This window comes from Eurosta solidaginis, chromosome 2, assembly GCF_040869045.1.
Source record: "Eurosta solidaginis isolate ZX-2024a chromosome 2, ASM4086904v1, whole genome shotgun sequence".
In the NCBI taxonomy this organism is placed as follows: Eukaryota; Metazoa; Arthropoda; class Insecta; order Diptera; family Tephritidae; genus Eurosta; species Eurosta solidaginis.
Genome location: NC_090320.1, coordinates 92,720,358 through 92,740,428, shown reverse-complemented (window position 1 = coordinate 92,740,428; position 20,071 = coordinate 92,720,358).

Sequence of the window (20,071 nt, the reverse complement as noted above, 5' to 3'; positions counted from 1 at the left end):
CTTCTCCAACCTATGGTATTAAGCCCCTGTGAGAAATCTGCCTTTAGCATTAGCGAATGCCACAAGACTTTAATAAATATTTTATGCAAGCAATCGGTTGGACTCAGCGCAGTGCACTTTAATGCTCGAAGTATGAATAGTGACAAATTGGATTATCTTAGGGATATATTTTCGGAATCAGATGTGGATGTTATCTGTGTCTCAGAAACCTGGTTTACCTCTGACTTATCTGATGCCTACTATAGTATACCTAACTAAATATAATATATATAATATAATAGACTTCGAGCGTTTTGTTATTTGTGGTGACTTCAATGTTAATTTACTCTTAAATTAAAATAAAAAATAAATAAATAAATGTAAGGAACGATAACCTCCGAAGAGATCTAAGGCCGAGCTTCTCTTCCAATTTGCGTCGTGCTCCTCTTCATTTTCCCTACAAATTCGCCGGACAGGACCTACATGTTTTATGCCGACTCCGAACGGCATCTGCAAGGCAGATGAGTTTTCACTGAGAGCTTTTCATGGCAGAAATACACCCGGAGCGCTTGCCAAACACTGCCGAGGGGCGACCCCGCTTAGAAAAATTTTCTTCTAATTTAAAAACCTTATTTCTAAAATTTTGATGTTGCTTTGCCCGGGGTTTGAACCCAGGGCATACGGTGTCGTAGGCGGAGCACGCTACCATCACACCACGGTGGCCGACTCTTAAAGTACTCATATGTAAATAAACTACTTGACCAATTTTCAACTGCTGGCCTTACTATAGTCAACAAACAGGTACCAACACGATACGCACATAATTCGACTCCAAGCTTGTTGGACCTGATTATTACGTCAAGTCGTGACCATATTACAAAATTTGACAAAATCAGCTTTATTTCTGACCATGATTTAATTTTTTGTTCACTAGATGTTATGTTCAATCGTCCTGTTGACACTGTTACCACTGTTTATCGTGATTTTAGGGCTGTTAATGTGGATGCTTTGTTTGTTGATTTGTGCAATGTTGATTGATCTTTGTGTTGGTTTATTATTACTGTGGATGGCAAACTTGAATTTCTAAATGAAAACCTGTGTAAGCTTTATGACAAGCATATCCCTTTACGTAGAGCTCGGGCTGATATCAATGCTGTTCCTTGGTATAACTTTAAAGTCAGGTCTGCTATAAGAGAACGAAATAGGCTTTACGCGAAATGGAAGAGGAGACAAACTGAGTCTGCTTGGTCTTTATATAAAATCGCCCGATACAAAGCCACCGTTATCATAAGAAAAGCGAAGCAGATGTATTGCAATTATAAATTAAACCCGTCACTTCCATCAAAAGATTTATGGCGAAACTTGAGGAGTCTTAACGTACATGGGAAGTGTCAAAAGGACTGTCAAGTCGACCCAGATATCCTAAACGATTATTTTATTAGGTCAAGTGAGTGTCGGGACAGTCATGTACCTCTGGACATTATAAGTCATTTTGAGCCAGTGATTAAATTTGAATTTAAAGCAGTATCAGAATTAGAAGTTTGTAAAACAATTATGAACATCAAATCTAATGCTATTGGGGATGATGGGATCTCTTTGAAGTTCATCAAATTCGCTCTGCCATTCATTTTAGAAACTCTCAAGCATATTATTAATCATTGCTTCACAACTTCTTGTTTTCTGGGTAGTGGAAGAAGGCGTTAATTATTCCTGTCGCCAAAACATATAATGCTCTTGAACCTTGCAATTATAGACCAATTAGCATCTTAGCTGCGTTTGCTAAAGTGTGTGAGTCCTTGATGGCGGGTCAAATTTCAACTTATGTTAAGGAGAACAAACTGTTGAGTCCATTGCAATCTGGATTCAGATCTAAGCACAGTTGCTCTACTGCAATGTTCAAAATAAGTGCTTGACGACATAAGAACTAGTTTTGACAAAAGTGACCTAACCCTTTTGTGCCTCCTTGACTTTTCTAAGGCCTTTGACTCAGTGCAGCACAACCTCCTTTGCAAAAAACTCGAATTCTACTTCGGGTTCTCCACTACATCTGTTGAGCTTATGGCCAGTTACCTGGAGGGAAGAACCCAGAAGGTAGTTTGCAAAAACTCTGCATCCAAATCTCGTGTTGTCCCTACTGGTGTGCCACAAGGCTCTGTGCTTGGTCCTCTTCTGTTTATTCTTTTTGTCAATGATGTTTTCTCAGTGTGTCAGCACGTAAATGTCTACGCATATGCTGATGACATCCAGTTATACCTATCTAGTCGTGTTGGCCTTGTCGAAGATTTATGTTATAATATAAATAGTGACTTGTCTGCAATCTGGAAATGGGCTTGTGAAAACTGTCTATGCTTAAATGCTGAAAGTCATATGTGTTGCCCATAAGTAGTAGCGTTTGTTAAAACTGGCAATGGAACGAAATAGAGCTGATATTCCCAATAGCCTCTGCTGTAATCTTAAGACACCGCTGAATGGATCGCTGAATATGCCTTGCAGTCATCGATATTCGTGGGATGTGAGTGAGTGCTGGATTTGGTTCTCGGTTTCACAAAAATATTGCTGGTCATACGGAAATTTTCCGGGAGATTATGGATATACTCCAATTTTTCTTTGATGGACTATTGATTTAGTAGGCATTCCGGAGCCATAAGCTGCCGGTCGAGTCAATTAATACACTTAATTTTTGCGTCACAGACTACTTCTACTAAAAAAAACCCATGAATTAAATTTTTTACTTCACTGCGATGTGTTCTGGTCCGTAGCTGAATTCAAAAGGAATGAAGCTAGCTTTGTCGAACTCCGGCAAACCGGTGACAGGAAAATCTACCCCATCTTCTGATGAACAGCTGATTTTCAAGGTATAGAGGGAAATCTATTAGCTGTGTTAATTTCGCACCAAAATCACATAACAGGGTTTTCCGGAAAACAAGAATTGAAGCCTTTTAAAAACGAAAGCCATAAGGCATTTGGAATTGGCTATGTATGTACTCCCGTACAAACTTTGTATGGGCCTTCCCAATTACACTGCAATTTCGGGGACAAACCTTGTTTTCGTTTTGGGTTGAATAACAGCACCAAATCTCCTTTTGAAAACCTTCCGAATTAATGGCTTTGTCGTATCTGGCTTTCATCTTGTCACTCATAATCTTTGTTCGTTGCCTTATCAGATCGTGTATTTCTCTCAGCTCTTCTTCCAAAACACCAGTGGATTTCTTGACACTTCTCTTCTCATCGTCATCTAACCCAAACTTCAAATCAGCTGGCAGTCGAAGGTCATTGCCAAAAATTACTTTTGCAGAGGTTTGGCCCATTCGCACATGCACTGCTGATCGGTAAGCCATCAATAATAATGGTATGCGGGTATCCCACTCTTCATGGAACTTGTCCACTACTTTCCTTAAGTGCTCCTCCAATGTTCTATTGAATCGTTCCACCATACCATCGGACTGAGGATGCAATGCAGTTGTCCATGTTTTTCGAATGCCCAATGATTTACACATTTCCTGGAACAAAGCTGATTCGAAATTCCTGCCTTGGTCCGAATGTAACTCTATTGGTACACCATACCTTGCAACCCAATTGTTTATAAACACTTCTGCTACTGTTTCCGCTTCTAGATTTGGGATTGGGTATACCTCTGGCCATTTGCTGAAATAATCTATAACCATCAGCACGTATTTGTTTCCGAAGCTGCTAGTAGGAAATGGACCTGCGACATCCATAGCGATCCTTTCAAATGGCGCACCTGAGTTATATTGCTTCATCTGGCCATGACTTCGGGTTTTGGGCCCTTTCGCTCTGCTGCAAACCTCGCAGTTCGCAATCCACTCAGTGACCGACTCAAGGCAACAAACCCAATAGAATCTCTGTTTAATCTTCTCGAGGGCCTTCGTGATTCCCAGATGACCTGACTTGTGAAAATGTTTAATGCACTCTACCAATGCTAATAGCTCTCTCCGTGTAACGCAATAGTTCCTCTTTGGTTTTCCAATTGAACGGCTGTAATATGCAACTACTTTTTCCTGTCCATCGACAAGTTGTGATTAAACGCCTCCTATAGCATATCCACTCGCATCTGTATCTAGAATAAATGTTGCTCCTGGAATCGGATATGCCAACATTGGGGCAGTGCACAAACACTCCTTCAATGTTTGGAAAGCCACTTCTTGTTCCTTCTTCCATTCAAAAGCTTTATTTTTCTTGTAGGTTCACGGAGGCTATGGGCTACGCTGGAAAATTTGGTACAAATCGGCGGTAATATGTGCACAGCCCAAGGAAACTTCTCAATTTATGCAGGTTCTGTGGTCTTGGCCAATCCTTTACAGCCTCTATCTTTTCGTTCGCAGCACAGATGCCCTTTGTCGTTACCTTGTGACCCAAATAATTTACTTCCTTTTTAAACAGCGCACAGTTTTTGGGACTTAGTTCCAGATCAGCACCAGCTATTCTCTGGAAAACTTCCTCCAAGTTTTTAAGATGTTCATCAAAGTTCTTGCCCAATACAATGAGTCGTCCAGGTACACCAAGCATGTTTTCCAATGTAGTCATTTCAATACCTGATGCACGGAAGTAGCTGGTGCATTACATGGTCCAAAGGGCATTACTGTAAATTTCCAAAGACCATCACCGACACTAAAGGCTGTTTCCTCTTTGTCTTCCTCCTTTATTTCCACTTGCCAGCAGCCGCTTTTTAAGTCCAGTGTGGAAAACCATTTCGTACCAGATAGCAAGTCCGGTGTGTCGTCAATTCTTGGGAACGGTTAGCTATCCTTTTTAGTAACGTCGTTCAACTTTGGATAGTCCACGCAAAACTTCATTTTTCCATCCTTCCTTCATAAGTACCACAGGTGAACTCCATGGACTAGCTGATGATTCGATGACGCCGCTGTCGCTCATTTCTTGTACGATTTGACTCACAACTTCCCGCTTCGCCAGTGGAACACTACGAGTAGCTTGACGGATCGGCCTCGCATCTCCAGTGTCAATTTGATGTTTCACAACGTTGGTGCGGCCTGGTTTGTAGCCATCCTGGTCAAATATGTTCGCGTACTTTAGGAACAGGAGTTTTGCCTTACTCTGATAGGCTTCCTCTAGCCCCTCCGTCCATGCCGTGATTTCATTTGAAAGATTAGTATTACTAGATGAAACGTGTTCCTGGAGCTGTTCACAGTTAATAACTACTTCAGCCTCTTGGCATCTTCCCAAAATAGCTCCTTTGGTCAGTTTGAGTGGTGATTTGAACTCATTGAGTACTCTTACCGGAATACGTCCATCTTGTTTTGTCATAGCCAGGGTTTTTCCTACAAGTACGTTCAGCGTTGCTTTGTTTGCTGCTTCGGAAACCAACAATTTGTTTGTCCCACAATCTCCACCAATCTTTGCCCAGGTGACTGCTTCTGATTTTGGTGGTATTTGCTGACTCTCTTTCACCAGCACTCGCTTACTGCTGTAGTCTCTCTCCTAGCCGAAATTAAGTGGCCCATCCATGTTCTCATATCGCATCGTCTTGCTTTGCATGTCGATCTTGATGACTTGGTCGATTAAGAAGTCCACTCCAATTATGATTTCATCAACAATGTCTGCCACTATAAAATTGTGCAGTACCGTGACGTTACCAATTGCTACTTTAGATGCTACTTCTCCAATTGCCTGGGTGTCTTCTCCCGTGGCTGTACGTAATCTTGCTCCAAGCAATGGTCTTATCTTCTTGTTGGCTAAATCTGATCGAATGATGGAATGAGGTGATCTCGTATCTAGAGTCAGTAAACGTTCTTTTCCATCCATATGTCCTCCGACAATAAGATTGCTTGACCTTCTTCGAATTTGCGAGATAGAGATTATGGGGCATTCAATTGAGGGAGCCAGCTGTCGCCCCTTGCGGCTGACTCGCTTTAGTTTAACGATTGCGTAGATTAGATTTGCTCATCGCCTTCAGCTCTGCGTTTACGGCCACCCACATTGTTGGAACTATTAGGTTTGGTACTGCAATAACATGCCATGTGCCCTGGCTTTCCACACTTAAAGCTTTGACGGCGCCATCGTTTTTCTGCTGCGTTCCTTTTAATGCTTCCAAAATTGTGTCTACCCAGTCTGGCCTTTCCACTTCCACGCGATGAGCTTTGTATGCGGGCTTACTCAAAAATGAGGCAGTTTCCTGAGATAGTGCATGGGATACCGTTTCTGCAAATGTTGGCTTTGGGTTTGCGTATGTGGCTCGCTTCGTTTCGATGTCCCATATGCCATTTATAAAGCTGTGAATTTTTACCCTTTCGGTGTATTCCACGGGTGCGTCGGCATTCGCCAAATACGCAAGCCTTTCGACATCTGGCGCAAACTCCTGCAAAGTCTCATTAGCTTTTTGGTAGCGGTTTTGCAACTCTATTTGGTATATCTGCATCCTGTGTTGTCCTCCGTATCGCCTCTCTAGAGCGCTCATCAATGTTTCGTAGTTGTTCCGCTCCCCCTCGGGAATAGTCTGTAGGATTTCAGCAGCAGATCCTTTCAATGCCACGAATAGTGCAGCAAATTTATCTTCAGCACTCCAGTTATTCACCGCTGCGGTCTTCTCAAACTGAGCACCTGGAAAGGAACAGTTATATTTGCGTCAATAAACCAATCCAAATACCATGTTTCATCCCTTTTTTCGTATTTGGTATAGAATTATGGCATTTTTTTTTTTGGTAATTTTCGATATCGAAAAATTGGGCGTGGTCATAGTCGTATTTCGGCCATTTTTTATACCAACACAAAGTGAGTTCTGGTAAGTATGTGAACTGAGTTTAGTAAAGATATATCGATTTTTGCTCAAGTTATCGTGTTAACGGCCGATCGGAAGGACAGACGGTCGACTGTGTATAAAAACTGGGCGTGGCTTCAACCGATTTCGCCCTTTTGCACAGAAATAAGTTACTGTCCCAGAATCTAAGCCCCCACCAAATTGCACAAGGATTGGTAAATTTTTGTTCGACTTATGGCATTAAAATTATCCTAGACAAATCAAATGAAAAAGCACGGAGCCACGCCCATTTTGAAATTTTGTTTTATTTTTGAATTTTGTTGCACCATATCATTACTGGAGTTCAATGTTGACATACTTTACTTATATACTGTAAAGATATTAAATTTTTTGTTAAAATTTGACTTAAAAAAGTTTTCTTTTCAAAAGTGGGCGTGGTCGTTCTCCGAATTTGCTAATTTTTATTCAGCATACATATAGTAATAGGAGTAACGTCCCTGCCAAATTTCATCATGATATCTTCAACGACTGCCAAATTACAGCTTGCAAAATTTTAAATTACCTTCTTTTAAAAGTGGACGGTGCCACGCCCATTGTCCAAACTTTTACTAGTTTTCTATTCAGCGTCATCAGTTCAACTCACGTACCAAGTTTCATCGCTTTATCCGTCTTTGGTAATGAATTATCGCACTTTTTCGGTTTTTCGAAATTTTCGATATCGAAAAAGTGGGCGTGGTTATAGTCCGATATTGTTCATCTTAAATAGCGATCTGAGATGAGTGCTCAGGAACTTACATACCAAATTTCATCAAGATACCTCAAAATTTACTCAAGTTATCGTGTTAACGGCCAGACGGACGGACGGACGGACGGACGGACATGGCTCAATCAAATTGTTTTTCGATCCTGATGATTTTGGTATATGGAAGTCTATATCTATCTCGATTCCTTTATACCTGTACAAGCAACCGTTATCCAATCAAAGTTAATATACTCTTTGAGCTCTGCTCAACTGAGTATAAAAATAGATCGCTTGCGCTCTCTGATCTTGATTTGCCTGGGTACGGGTCGGTGTATATACATGCAAGTCTGCGAAAGATCTTGAGGGAGGTAATGACTCATGCATCGGCACTGAGACGGCAGAAGCAGTTAGCGTCGGTGCTTTCTATCAGTGGCAAAATTTTTGTTAGGCATAAACAAGGGGAATAGTCGAAGCTGGTAAATAGCAAAGCTGAAGTCAATGCAATTATTGGAAGAGGAGCGCTGATATAGTCGTAACATATTATTTACGTATATATGTTTGTTTTAGCAATTTTTTGTTCTTTGTATATGTATTTCAGATACAATTTTAACTTCGCTATAGGTTTCTCTTTTTGCCTTACTCCCTTAATTCTATACCTATCGATTTCTCTTACTATGAGTTTCAAACTAAATATTAATTGTTATTTGTTTAATTATATCTTCCCACTTTTCTCTCGTTTTCTATATAATGTAACCCGTTTTTGCATGCAATTGCATATGCGTTGCAGTTTTTGTGCATTTAGCATTTTTTGTGTTGTCTCCTTCTCCAACCTATGGTATTAAGCCCCTGTGAGAAATCTGCCTTTAGCATTAGCGAATGCCACAAGACTTTAATAAATATTTTATGCAAGCAATCGGTTGGACTCAGCGCAGTGCACTTTAATGCTCGAAGTATGAATGGTGACAAATTGGATTATCTTAGGGATATATTTTCGGAATCAGATGTTGATGTTATCTGTGTCTCAGAAACCTGGTTTACCTCTGACTTATCTGATGCCTACTATAGTATACCTAACTAAATATAATATATATAATATAATAGACTTCGAGCGTTTTGTTATTTGTGGTGACTTCAATGTTAATTTACTCTTAAATAAAAAAAAAAATAATAAATAAATAAATGTAAGGCGCGATAACCTCCGAAGAGATCTAAGGCCGAGCTTCTCTTCCAATTTGCGTCGTGCTCCTCTTCATTTTCCCTACAAGTTCGCCGGACAGGACCTACATGTTTTATGCCGACTCCGAACGGCATCTGCAAGGCAGATGAGTTTTCACTGAGAGCTTTTCATGGCAGAAATACACCCGGAGCGCTTGCCAAACACTGCCGAGGGGCGACCCCGTTTAGAAAAATTTTCTTCTAATTTAAAAACCTTATTTCTAAAATTTTGCTTTGCCCGGGGTTTGAACCCAGGGCATACGGTGTCGTAGGCGGAGCACGCTACCATCACACCACGGTGGCCGACTCTTAAATTACTCATATGTAAATAAACTACTTGACCATATTTCAACTGCTGGCCTTACTATAGTCAACAAACAGGTACCAACACGATACGCACATAATTCGACTCCAAGCTTGTTGGACCTGATTATTACGTCAAGTCGTGACCATATTACAAAATTTGACAAAATCAGCTTTATTTCTGACCATGATTTAATTTTTTGTTCACTAGATGTTATGTTCAATCGTCCTGTTGACACTGTTACCACTGTTTATCGTGATTTTAGGGCTGTTAATGTGGATGCTTTGTTTGTTGATTTGTGCAATGTTGATTGATCTTTGTGTTGGTTTATTATTACTGTGGATGGCAAACTTGAATTTCTAAATGAAAACTTGTGTAAGCTTTATGACAAGCATATCCCTTTACGTAGAGCTCGGGCTGATATCAATGCTGTTCCTTGGTATAACTTTAAAGTCAGGTCTGCTATAAGAGAACGAAATAGGCTTTACGCGAAATGGAAGAGGAGACAAACTGAGTCTGCTTGGTCTTTATATAAAATCGCCCGATACAAAGCCACCGTTATCATAAGAAAAGCGAAGCAGATGTATTGCAATTATAAATTAAACCCGTCACTTCCATCAAAAGATTTATGGCGAAACTTGAGGAGTCTTAACGTACATGGGAAGTGTCAAAAGGACTGTCAAGTCGACCCAGATATCCTAAACGATTATTTTATTAGGTCAAGTGAGTGTCGGGACAGTCATGTACCCCTGGACATTATAAGTCATTTTGAGCCAGTGATTAAATTTGAATTTAAAGCAGTATCAGAATTAGAAGTTTGTAAAACAATTATGAACATCAAATCTAATGCTATTGGGGATTATGGGATCTCTTTGAAGTTCATCAAACTCGCTCTGCCATTCATTTTAGAAACTCTCAAGCATATTATTAATCATTGCTTCACAACTTCTTGTTTTCTGGGTAGTGGAAGAAGGCGTTAATTATTCCTGTCGCCAAAACATATAATGCTCTTGAACCTTGCAATTATAGACCAATTAGCATCTTAGCTGCGTTTGCTTAAGTGTGTGAGTCCTTGATGGCGGGTCAAATTTCAACTTATGTTAAGGAGAACAAACTGTTGAGTCCATTGCAATCTGGATTCAGATCTAAGCACAGTTGCTCTACGGCAATGATCAAAATAAGTGCTTGACGACATAAGAACTAGTTTTGACAAAAGTGACCTAACCCTTTTGTGCCTCCTTGACTTTTCTAAGGCCTTTGACTCAGTGCAGCACAACCTCCTTTGCAAAAAACTCGAATTCTACTTCGGGTTCTCCACTACATCTGTTGAGCTTATGGCCAGTTACCTGGAGGGAAGAACCCAGAAGGTAGTTTGCAAAAACTCTGCATCCAAATCTCGTGTTGTCCCTACTGGTGTGCCACAAGGCTCTGTGCTTGGTCCTCTTCTGTTTATTCTTTTTGTCAATGATGTTTTCTCAGTGTGTCAGCACGTAAATGTCTACGCATATGCTGATGACATCCAGTTATACCTATCTAGTCGTGTTGGCCTTGTCGAAGATTTATGTTATAATATAAATAGTGACTTGTCTGCAATCTGGAAATGGGCTTGTGAAAACTGTCTATGCTTAAATGCTGAAAGTCATATGTGTTGCCCATAAGTAGTAGCGTTTGTTAAAACTGGCAATGGAACGAAATAGAGCTGATATTCCCAATAGCCTCTGCTGTAATCTTAAGACACCGCTGAATGGATCGCTGAATATGCCTTGCAGTCATCGATATTCGTGGGATGTGAGTGAGTGCTGGATTTGGTTCTCGGTTTCACAAAAATATTGCTGGTCATACGGAAATTTTCCGGGAGATTATGGATATACTCCAATTTTTCTTTGATGGACTATTGATTTAGTAGGCATTCCGGAGCCATAAGCTGCCGGTCGAGTCAATTAATACACTTAATTTTTGCGTCACAGACTACTTCTACTAAAAAAAACCCATGAATTAAATTTTTTACTTCACTGCGATGTGTTCTGGTCCGTAGCTGAATTCAAAAGGAATGAAGCTAGCTTTGTCGAACTCCGGCAAACCGGTGACAGGAAAATCTACCCCATCTTCTGATGAACAGCTGATTTTCAAGGTATAGAGGGAAATCTATTAGCTGTGTTAATTTCGCACCAAAATCACATAACAGGGTTTTCCGGAAAACAAGAATTGAAGCCTTTTAAAAACGAAAGCCATAAGGCATTTGGAATTGGCTATGTATGTACTCCCGTACAAACTTTGTATGGGCCTTCCCAATTACACTGCAATTTCGGGGACAAACCTTGTTTTCGTTTTGGGTTGAATAACAGCACCAAATCTCCTTTTGAAAACCTTCCGAATTAATGGCTTTGTCGTATCTGGCTTTCATCTTGTCACTCATAATCTTTGTTCGTTGCCTTATCAGATCGTGTATTTCTCTCAGCTCTTCTTCCAAAACACCAGTGGATTTCTTGACACTTCTCTTCGCATCGTCATCTAACCCAAACTTCAAATCAGCTGGCAGTCGAAGGTCATTGCCAAAAATTACTTTTGCAGAGGTTTGGCCCATTTGCACATGCACTGCTGATCGGTAAGCCATCAAGAATAATGGTATGCGGGTATCCCACTCTTCATGGAACTTGTCCACTACTTTCCTTAAGTGCTCCTCCAATGTTCTATTGAATCGTTCCACCATACCATCGGACTGAGGATGCAATGCAGTTGTCCATGTTTTTCGAATGCCCAATGATTTACACATTTCCTGGAACACAGCTGATTCGAAATTCCTGCCTTGGTCCGAATGTAACTCTATTGGTACACCATACCTTGCAGCCCAATTGTTTATAAACACTTCTGCTACTGTTTCCGCTTCTAGATTTGGGATTGGGTATACCTCTGGCCATTTGCTGAAATAATCAATAACCATCAGCATGTATTTGTTTCCGCAGCTGCTAGTAGGAAATGGACCTGCGACATCCATAGCGATCCTTTCAAATGGCGCACCTGAGCTATATTGCTTCATCTGGCCATGACTTCGGGTTTTGGGCCCTTTCGCTCTGCTGCAAACCTCGCAATTCGCAATCCACTCAGTGACCGACTGAAGCAACAAACCCAATAGAATCTCTGTTTAATCTTCTCGAGGGCCTTCGTGATTCCCAGATGACCTGACTTGTGAAAATGTTTAATGCACTCTACCAATGCTAATAGCTCTCTCCGTGTAACGCAATAGTTCCTCTTTGGTTTTCCAATTGAACGGCTGTAATATGCAACTACTTTTTCCTGTCCATCGACAAGTTGTGATTAAACGCCTCCTATAGCATATCCACTCGCATCTGTATCTAGAATAAATGTTGCTCCTGGAATCGGATATGCCAACATTGGGGCAGTGCACAAACGCTCCTTCAATGTTTGGAAAGCCACTTCTTGTTCCTTCTTCCATTCAAAAGCTTTATTTTTCTTCTAAGCTCACGGAGGCTATGGGCTACGCTGGAAAATTTGGTACAAATCGGCGGTAATATGTGCACAGCCCAAGGAAATTTCTCAATTCATGCAGGTTCTGTGGTCTTGGCCAATCCTTTACAGCCTCTATCTTTTCGTTCGCAGCACAGATGCCCTCTGTCGTTACCTTGTGACCCAAATAATTTACTTCCTTTTTAAACAGCGCACACTTTTTGGGACTTAGTTTCAGACCAGCACCAGCTATTCTCTGGAAAACTTCCTCCAAGTTTTTAAGATGTTCATCAAAGTTCTTGCCCAATACAATGAGTCGTCCAGGTACACCAAGCATGTTTTCCAATGTAGTCATTTCAATACCTGATGCACGGAAGTAGCTGGTGCATTACATGGTCCAAAGGGCATTACTGTAAATTTCCAAAGACCATCACCGACACTAAAGGCTGTTTCCTCTTTGTTTTCCTTTTTTTTTTCCACTTGCCAGTAGCCGCTTTTTAAGTCCAGTGTGGAAAACCATTTCGTACCAGATAGCAAGTCCGGTGTGTCGTCAATTCTTGGGAACGGTTAACTATCCTTTTTAGTAACGTCGTTCAACTTTGGATAGTCCACGCAAAACTTCATTTTTCCATCCTTCCTTCATAAGTACCACAGGTGAACTCCATGGACTAGCTGATGATTCGATGACGCCGCTTCGCTCATTTCTTGTACGATTTGACTCACAACTTCCCGCTTCGCCAGTGGAACACTACGAGGAGCTTGACGGATCGGCCTCGCATCTCCAGTGTCAATTTGATGTTTCACAACGTTGGTGCGGCCTGGTTTGTAGCCATCCTGGTCAAATATGTTCGCGTACTTTAGGAACAGGTGTTTTGCCTTACTCTGATAGGCTTCCTCTAGCCCCTCCGTCCATGCCGTGATTTCATTTGAAAGATTAGTATTACTAGATGAAACGTGTTCCTGGAGCTGTTCACAGTTAATAACTACTTCAGCCTCTTGGCATCTTCCCAAAATAGCTCCTTTGGTCAGTTTGAGTGGTGATTTGAACTCATTGAGTACTCTTACCGGAATACGTCCATCTTGTTTTGTCATAGCCAGGGTTTTTCCTACAAGTACGTTCAGCGTTGCTTTGTTTGCTGCTTCGGAAACCAACAATTTGTTTGTCTCACAATCTCCACCAATCTTTGCCCAGGTGACTGCTTTTGATTTTGGTGGTATTTGCTGACTCTCTTTCACCAGCACTCGCTTACTGCTGTAGTCTCTCTCCTAGCCGAAATTAAGTGGCCCATCCATGTTCTCATATCGCATCGTCTTGCTTTGCATGTCGATCTTGATGCCTTGGTCGATTAAGAAGTCCACTCCAATTATGATTTCATCAACAATGTCTGCCACTATAAAATTGTGTAGTACCGTGACGTTTCCAATTGCTACTTTAGATGCTACTTCTCCAATTGCCTGGGTGTCCTCTCCCGTGGCTGTACGTAATCTTGCTCCAAGCAATGGTCTTATCTTCTTGTTGGCTAAATCTGATCGAATGATGGAATGAGGTGATCTCGTATCTAGAGTCAGCAAACGTTCTTTTCCATCCATATGTCCTCCGACAATAAGATTGCTTGACCTTCTTCGAATTTGCGAGATAGAGATTATGGGGCATTCAATTGAGGGAGCCAGCTGTCGCCCCTTGCGGCTGACTCGCTTTAGTTTAACGATTGCGTAGATTAGGAGATTTGCTCATCGCCTTCAGCTCTGCGTTTACGGCCACCCACATTGTTGGAACTATTAGGTTTGGTACTGCAATAACATGCCATGTGCCCTGGCTTTCCACACTTAAAGCTTTGACGGCGCCATCGTTTTTCTGCTGCGTTCCTTTTAATGCTTCCAAAATTGTGTCTACCCAGTCTGGCCTTTCCACTTCCACGCGATGAGCTTTGTATGCGGGCTTACTAAAAAATGAGGCAGTTTCCTGAGATAGTGCATGGGATACCGTTTCTGCAAATGTTGGCTTTGGGTTTGCGTATGTGGCTCGCTTCGTTTCGATGTCCCATATGCCATTTATAAAGCTGTGAATTTTTACCCTTTCGGTGTATTCCACGGGTGCGTCGGCATTCGCCAAATATGCAAGCCTTTCGACATCTGGCGCAAACTCCTGCAAAGTCTCATTAGCTTTCTGGTAGCGGTTTTGCAACTCTATTTGGTATATCTGCTTCCTGTGTTGGCCTCCGTATCGCCTCTCTAGAGCGCTCATCAATGTTTCGTAGTTATTCCGCTCCCCCTCGGGAATAGTCTGTAGGATTTCAGCAGCAGATCCTTTCAATGCCACGAATAGTGCAGCAAATTTGTCTTCAGCACTCCAGTTATTCACCGCTGCGGTCTTCTCAAACTGAGCACCTGGAAAGGAACAGAGCCGTCAAAAGATGGAGTTTTTACCTTCTTGTTGCTTGCTGAAACAACTGGGCGATTTAGTTGCAACTCCTGTATATGACCGCGCAATGTTTCAATCTCGGCATCGATTTTTTTCTCGAGTTGCAAAATTTGTGTCCTACGCCTCCATCTTCGAAGAAATACGTCCTTCTTGCTCCTCCAGTTGTGCAGAGATCTGCACTGAAATTTTTGCCGATATTTCGGATATTCGTGCCTCTTGTGCTTCAATCTTCGATGTTGTATGGTTCTCCTGCAATTCCAGTTGAGATGCTATACGTGTCTCCTGTGATTCCAGTTGGGATACCATATTTATGGATATTTGTGATGACATTTCTGTTATGCGTGTTTCCTGGGTTTCCATTTTTGCCGATATCTGTGATAACAAAGCCAACATTATTCTTCAATTTTTGTTGTTGTCTTGTACCCATCAGGATGAAAGACATGATCTTCCACATTAATTCCTCCCAACCCCATTAACTCTCGTAGCCGTGGTTGGAGTTCGATCTAATTGCCGGTTGTATTCAATCCACGGCTTTCGAGCTCCTTTTTCAGTTGCTGGATCCTAAATTCACTCAACTTTGCCATGTCCAAGTTGTATTCACAATCTTCGGAATTTATTCAACAATTCCTCTTCTGACACCAATTGTTACGAATTTAGAGCAATTCCGCTTATTTTCAACCTTTTACTAACGTTCGAATGACTAAACTGTTGAATAAATAACTCAACTATTCAATAATGCAAAATGAGCTTTATTCACAACAACACTTATTCTTCGCAACTGATAGCTTGCTTAAATCAAAATGATTGCTGATTGCTCAGATTGTTCTCTTTTATACTCTTCGATTTCCTCGTTCCATACTTCTAGGCGGTTCCAAAATTTACTTAGTTACTGCTATAAAATTATAACTACAGGTGCACGTGTATAGCTTCTCATATGCGCGTGTATATGTGTGTAACACTTCCACAGATAATTTCCTACTTTTGGGAGCATCTCAGATAAGAAATATGCATGTGTTTGTGTGTCTCTTCTCCGCTGCGTGTACGTACACACATATGTGTAGACATAATGATTGATTCGTTTATGTAGATAAAAGTGACTGGCTGCTTTATTATTGTTGTGGCTTCATTTACTTAGCATCGGACTAGTGATGTGATCATCACTTAGTGTCACTTATATGTATTCGTCACAATATGTTCAGCATTTTCTGGAGTGATTTCAATTCCTTTTGTTAGAATTCTCCATTATTCGCCAGAGCCTCGGCTGTTAATGAAACAGAATTCGCCACGGATAGGTGAGGTTGACAATTGGGTTTGGAGAAGCTATGTATTGCGCTGGCAACCTGAAAGGGCTGCGCTACACAAACCCCTTGAATCCAGTATTTTAGTCGCCTCTTACGACAAGCATACATACCGCGGGTATATTCTAACCCCCTAATCCGCTGGGGGTTCCAAGATTTCGTCGTGAATAAGGACGCATTATGTTTTTTTTTCAGAGGATATGCCTCATCAGCTACAAGCACTAAATGTAGGGCTATGCCAGCATTAGTTAGGCATTGCAATATGTTCGTGTCAAAGAAATTGTTATCTATATTTTGATATAATAATGAATTGGCAAATACACCTCCATCACTTTGTTGTCCATAAGCGCCCACTTCAACGAAGAGAAATTTGTAATCTGGACTGACAACACTATGCAAAAATACTTTTTGTAGTTGAAGTACATACTTCCCGAATTCCTTGGACACTTTAAACGAATGTGTTTTCCATCCAAACTTCCAAAACAATTAGGAAAACCCCACATTTTATAATACATTTCTGCATTTCGGATAAGCATTTCTCTGGTTGGCATGGGCATATGTTGAGATACCAATTTATCAAATATGTCTTTGCAAGTTTCTTTAACTATCCTGAAAGAAAACACAAGTGCTCTAAACGATAATCCAGTTGCCATATACCTGAAAAAAAAAAATGCAAAACTAATAATTGTAGAGGATTGACCTCATGAAAAGTTTCATTAAGTAGATACCTCATAGTTACAACGAATCTCTCCTCGGATGAAATACTTTCCCTCCAGTTTGTATTTTGCTTTTTTACAATGGATTTTATAGGCTGCTGTTTAAGGGGCCAATTAATGGTGACTTATAACCATAAAGCCATAACCAGATAAAACAGCTGATCGAACCTACCTTATGGAAATCAATGTAATCGATTAATGGTGCTATACCATAACGATAACGCCATAACCATACCATAGCCAACCAATTGAATTTTGGTTTTCTGCCATATCCACAAACAGCTGATGGTTCATTCGCCTATTTTTTTGCCATTTTGTGTATGTCTATATAATTTTTTTGTGTTTGCCGCTTTTTTGTTTTGGTAATTAAAAATTCTATTGTTTTGTTTATTTGAAAGACAAATTAAGTTCGTTTATTGTTTATGCAGATCATAATAGATTACTGCAAATTAATTGAATTTGTACGCGATTTCACATGCCTTTATGACAAGGCAAACCGGGATTTTAAGGACCCAAATAAAAAAAGTGCCGCTTGGAAGGACATAGCAGAGAATTTAGGTGTGGATGGTAAGTAATAATGAATGATCTTATAATATATGCGTACTTAGGTATGATTATTCCCAATAGTGGCAATAGCAGTAAGGCGATGGGGGAATTTACGAGAGCGTTTTAGTAAAGAGATAAAAAGCAGTAAAAACACTTCAGGAAGTGGCGCGTCTGATGGAAGGCAGTGGGTTTTCTTAGAGAGTCTTCAGTTCTTAAGAGCCCACATTATACCCCGACCGTAAGTATAATGGAATTACTTAACATGTTGATTATGAACAAATTTTCTATTACAACAGAATGCGACGGAGCTCTCAAAATATAAACAGAAGTGTTGAAGGTGGCAAAAGTACACCCACCGTTTGCGAGTAACGCCCTGCAACTCCCACTTTACCTGAGCTGCTATCTATAAGTACGCAGTCCCCTCCTATTCCTCCAGCGCAGCCACCGTCACCTGCTTTATCTCAGTCGACTCCGATGCCACAACCGCAGTCTGAGCCATCAACGTCTCGCGAACGAAAACGAACGGCAGTTTTGCGTGATGAATTGGACGCTGCCATAATGGAGACCGTTAAAACTTTTAGGGATGTATGTGCGCGTAGAGCTCGCCGCGAGAATTACAGTGCCGATATAAGTGCATTTGGCTCCATGATGTGCTCCGTCATATCGAGTTTGAAGAAGAAAAATCAGGCGGTGGTGATGCAACGGTGCACTGAGATTGTCATGCAAGCTCAGTATGAGGAGAACGACGAAGCAGAGATTGTGGAATACTTGTATGACAACCAGTAGGGTGATTGCCATTTTTATAATTTTAATTTTAAAACTAAAAAGCTGGCACTAAAAGCAGATAAGAAATGGGTAATTATTTACTTTGGCTCACAACAACTAAAACACGTCCAAAAATGTGGGGAGGGGAGTCAGAAGCCGGGCATTGACCTCGGGATCAATACGGAGGCGAAAAAAAAAAAACATTTTGCTTCTATCAAAAGGTGTTCAGAAAAAATCAAATAACCCCCGGTTGAGCCAAAATCGAGAGCCTGATCCAACACCGGGTATGCGATCTAAATTATTTCTGCATAATTGTGTGTGTGTGTACAACAAAATCATCAAAAATACAGCCACATGAAAATTTTAAACAGTTTTTGAAAATATCTATTGACTGAAATAAACTTTTTAATTTTCGCCTTTGGATTATTGATACCGAGGTCAAAACCCATCACCCGACACCTCTCCCAACATTTGTGGACGTGTTTTATCAGTTTGGAGCTAAAGTAAACAATTACCAAAAAAGGCAGGCATACAAATATATGTAAGTAAGAAGTTTTTGTATATCCACATTTTATACATATTTGTATGTCTGCCTCTTTACGCTTTTTAACGCCAACTTTGCAATAGCAAAACCTATCTTTTTAGTTTATAAAGAAATTGACTGATTTTTTTATTTAATTTCCTTTTAAGTTGTAATGAAATGTGAATACATCCCGTGACACATATTTAATATGTCAATATGAATGCGACCAAATATGCCACGGGATGTTTAGTTGAGATTCCTAATGAAAGTACAAAATGTATGTATAAATAGATGTACAGTTTTGTTCACAAAAGTAGTAGGAAAAATTATTGCAACATTTTATCCGTTGTTTCATTTAATTTTACAAAAAACTTGAATATATTGTATAACGAAAACTATGTAAACCATTTTCAAAAATGTTTTCAAACAAATTAAAAAATTCAAGAAGTTTTTTTTAGAAAATTTTTTAGCATGGAGTTTTGTAGGTTAATGAATTTTAGTCTAACAAAGTGCAATTTTGAAGTCTGCCAAAATTCGCATTGATTTTTGAGACACTTCAAAATTGCACTTTGTTAGACTAAAATTTATTAAGCTACTAAACTCCATACTCCAAATTTTTTTTTAAATTCCAAGTAAAAATTTTGAACCATTTATGAAGATTTTCAAAAACTTCTTGAACTTTCTAATTGGTTTGAAAACGTTTTTGAAATTGGTTTACATAGTTTTCGTTATACAATACATTCAAGTTTTTTCTAAAATTAATCAAATTAAATAAAAGAAACAAATAACCGATAAAATGTTGCAATAATTTTTGCCATTATTTTTGTATGTAGATATATTTGAGATTCCTAAGAAAGCACAAAATGTAGACTGAAAATCGAATTGTGATACATTAATTTCTTTATTTATTAATATATTATATGTTGTATTGCATGTAACATGAAACTTGACCTATCCTAATATAATAATACGTTAATTCGAGTATAAAACAAGTAAAGAAGGCTAAGTTCGGGTGTAACCGAACATTACATACTCAGTTGAGAGCTATGGAGACAAAATACGGAAAATCACCATGTAGGAAAATGAACCTAGGGTAACCCTGGAATGTGGTTGTATGACATGTGTATCAAATGGAAGGTATTAAAGAGTATTTTAAGAGAGGTGAACCACGGCTGACTCTAGAATTTGTTTGTACGATATGGGTATCAAATGAAAGGTGTTACTGAGCATTTTAAGAGGGAGTGGGCCTTAGGTCTATCGGTGGACGCCTTTTCGAGATATCGCCATTAAGGTGGACCAGGGGTGACTCTGGAATGTGTTTGTACGATATGGGTATCAAATGAAAGGTGGTAATGAGTATTTT